General features: G+C 38.5%; 2 long non-coding RNA genes across 6 annotated transcripts; one reads left to right on the forward strand and one right to left on the reverse strand.

Moving 5' to 3' along the window:
- Positions 1-277: 277 nt before the first annotated feature.
- On the reverse strand, positions 278-1928 carry LOC135948363 (uncharacterized). Of its 3 annotated transcripts, none has more exons than XR_010575800.1 (4): positions 1750-1928; positions 1439-1651; positions 1086-1388; positions 278-1001 (listed from the first exon to the last, which is right to left on the reverse strand). It is a non-coding gene; the product is annotated as an uncharacterized LOC135948363 (long non-coding RNA). The 3 variants fall into 3 exon arrangements; XR_010575799.1 differs by having other exon boundaries at positions 1086-1190; positions 1252-1388; positions 1439-1928; XR_010575798.1 differs by having other exon boundaries at positions 1439-1928.
- A 219-nt stretch (positions 1929-2147) lies between these two features.
- Positions 2148-3241, forward strand: LOC135934231 (uncharacterized). Of its 3 annotated transcripts, none has more exons than XR_010574090.1 (6): positions 2148-2209; positions 2273-2325; positions 2382-2491; positions 2545-2746; positions 2816-2944; positions 3001-3241. It is a non-coding gene; the product is annotated as an uncharacterized LOC135934231 (long non-coding RNA). The 3 variants fall into 3 exon arrangements; XR_010574091.1 differs by having other exon boundaries at positions 2828-2944; XR_010574092.1 differs by having other exon boundaries at positions 2382-2477.
- The last annotated feature ends 207 nt before the right edge of the window (positions 3242-3448 follow it).

Genomic DNA, 3448 nt, shown 5'->3' on the forward strand with positions numbered 1-3448 from the left:
CTCTTCGTACGAATGCACGAAAATGTTGCTGACTCGCACGTCCATTCATTCCTTTATTTCCGTGCCTCAAAGAGAGCCATTGTCTCCAGACGTTCAGCTTTTTGATCTTTGCAACGCTGACAATAGTAACTCAACTAACTGCCTCTTTGTTTTGACTGCATGATTATCAAAGCTGTTACAATAATTATTATTGTATGCACAGTAGTTTTCTCTTAGAGTGGATCGATACAGGGTGACAGTTGACAATTTATTTGAATTTTTAGATGCAGTGGGCATACATACATTTGATCGATACAAATTTTGTTCTACTGTTTATAATAATCAAAAAAGGACAGTGCTAGAGTAAAAAATAAATTTTTTCAAATTTTCCCCAAAATTTGCAGCGCTTGGTCACATTTTCTTGGCAGATTTCGATTCCTCTCGTTGAAATCTGTCCAACATCATGCATAATTTGGGAAACTCTTTGTTGAGGAATAAAATAGGATTTCAAATAAGGAGACAGTCCTCACCATTCATGAAAGGTATGCTAACTTTGCAGCCACGTTCCTAAAAAAATACATTGCTGCTTAGACCAATTTTGGCTTCAACTGAATCCCAAGGGACGAGTTCTTGTAAATTGACAACAAGGATTTTGCTGCATCAATCCTCTTTAAACTATCATGAAGCCATAAATATTGAGTATCACCTGGCAATTTAAACAAAAAATAAACCACAATTGGCGTTATGTGTAAAAATCTTAAATTAAAACACAAAGTTTGGGTCAAGTTTTTAGCAGCCTTCGTTGGCCTGGCAGACAGCCCAATGGCGGTCGCTGCACCTTTTGTCCCACATGCTATTGCCGAACCACGTGGAAAAGACAACGCATGTCTTCAGGCCTTGGCCATACGAATCCGGCTGTTTGTCATGCCAGAGTGAGCTGTTGAGGGGCAGCTCGTTTCCGTTGCTCCACTTGAACTGTCCAGGCTACTGTCCTATGCCGGACGCGTCCAACCACCAAGCCACTTGAACAAAATTGATTTATTTCAGTATTTAATGTGACAATAAGGCATTTTGTATCATAATACTCATTACAATAATGAACTCACCTCCAGTGATGGAATCGGCCTTGGCATGCACCACGTCCAGTTCCTCACGCGTTTCGATGATCGAAAGAAGCACGTGGTTGCTCCTTTTGCTTGATCATAATCCACCTATCGAAAAAAATTACAAAGATACGAGGCTTTCTCAAGGCGGGGTAAAATAATTAGTAACCATTCTGTTGGAAAGTAGCATTTCTTGCCATTCGAGAGCAGGTGCGTTGGATGCTTGGAAAAATTATGGTATTTTACGAAAATGAAAATAAATAAAATTTGCTTGATGGCAGGGGATTTCGGCTTGGCGTTGGCAGTCTAGAAAAAAGTTGAAATTTTAAAATCAAAGTTAAGAAATTAGAGCTTACCTCAGAAGGAGCGGCGAGAACAGCAGCAGAAATGCCAACGAGCAAAAAGAGGTAAAGGGTTAGAGACTGCATTTCAGCGATTCGTCTGAATGAGAGGTCCTATTCTGTGCGTTCAGCTAGCCATATAATGACGAACGAGCAGCACTCGCAACTCTTGAATACCACCTCGAGTGCGCTGAGACCAAGAATAACCTCTATCTGATGAACTCTGGCCTAGAAAAAAACCCTTATGTCCCTTTGACGCTCCAAAAATATCAATAAAATGCGGCATTAATTTAATAATCAAATGGCGCGAGGTCAAGGTTTCGTACCTCAAAGAGTTCATACGCATCCGTGGTCAAGCCAGGATCAATGTCGCTGAAATAGAGATTTCTAAAGTGGTTATCTGCAGTGCATTGTTATGATACTTTTATTTAGATCCGCGCAGGCGATGCTGGATGCGGGAGGTGGCTGAACACAGATGGCGAAATGAACTGCATATGCGCCAATCTGAACGCATTTTCTTCTGAAATGTACATATTTAAAATGAAAGCGCAGTAGCTTTTTATGGAGAAAAATACACTCGCATGAGAATGACACGCAATTTTTATCAAGAAGGAAAAAGGATAAAAAGCGTCTGCACGAGATTATCAAATGAAACACTTCTTCCTCAATTGTTCTGGCTGCTTTATAATCACGGAGGAGAAGGAAAATTACTGTCAGGTTACATCAAAATGCCGTGTTTGAAGGTTCTTTTCGCTGTCAGCGTGCTCGTCTGCTGTACATTTTTTTGTTCGTTTTATCCTTAAGAAAAATTGAATTTTAATTAACTTTAAGTTTTTTGCTGTTTTTCAGCGGCTGAGGGTCAAAATATCTCAGTGGTGGATCCGTCCGTCTATCCATATTTGGTAAAGTGATTATTTTTTATAAATTGCCAGATTTGATGTATTTACCCCTAATAAAGGTGAAGTTGAATTTACTGCGCGAAGCGGAATTTTTTATAACTGACACTGAAGTTGGCTTGTTGGTCAGCAGCAAGTATATCCTCGCCTCAAATAGCGTAATGGACATGAAGTCAATATTTTTAATTCTCTTTCCTTCAAAAAATTTCTCATTTTTTGTAATAGGCCATCGGACATCACAATTATAGACCAGTTGGGCAACTTTCAACACGCAGCTATAGTGACCGGGATTGTAAACAATAAATTTTTCTATTTGAAAGTTTGTATAAAGATAGAAAGAGAAAAATACTCGTTCAATGAGTCAAAATTCAGTGAACTCTCCGCTGACTCTTCAAACGCAGAGCTACTATATTTTGATTACTTGTCGGTGAGAATATTAATCTTATATATAGTTATTAATATTATTCCTGTTCTAATATGTCCTATATAATGGCAGCGTGTCTTGAAGAGATTTTCCGTTACAGTAATGAGCAAAGACAACTGCACCGCCTCTTTCAGTCAGTCGATCAGCGACACAGATATTTGCATGTACAATCTAGAAAACACATTTACTCAAGCTTGCACGGTTTGTAAATACATATTTTAGATAAGTATTTAAAAACCATTCGCTTTCATTTCCAGTTTATATCTGATGAGCTGAGCGATAGTTTTAATCGATATCCAGTGATCGCAATCAATGGACATGTGCATGGCTTTCTCCATTTTCTTAGTTGTGAATTTTCGACCTTCGAGAGCTATGATGACTGGACGTTCACAAACCTCGCCCACTTCCGCGCAAATATCATTGCTGAGCTCCCAGCGGTGGATAATGTTTGATATGAAGTTTACATTAATGGAAATTAAAAACAAACCCAGAATGTAAGAGGACATTTTAATTTTCACAGAGGTCAAGAAGTATCTCAAAATTGTTACATAGAATTTTCTTTTTTCGTCAAAACCTTATTTAGTTTTTTTTTCTAATAAAATTTTCCTGTCAGATGGACCAATAGCAAAAATGATAGAAGCAGTGCTTTTTAAAAATTCTCAAGTGAAAGTGGAGGAAATACGCAAGGCCGCCGCACACATGCTA

Source organism: Cloeon dipterum, chromosome 1 (assembly GCF_949628265.1).
Source record: "Cloeon dipterum chromosome 1, ieCloDipt1.1, whole genome shotgun sequence".
In the NCBI taxonomy this organism is placed as follows: Eukaryota; Metazoa; Arthropoda; class Insecta; order Ephemeroptera; family Baetidae; genus Cloeon; species Cloeon dipterum.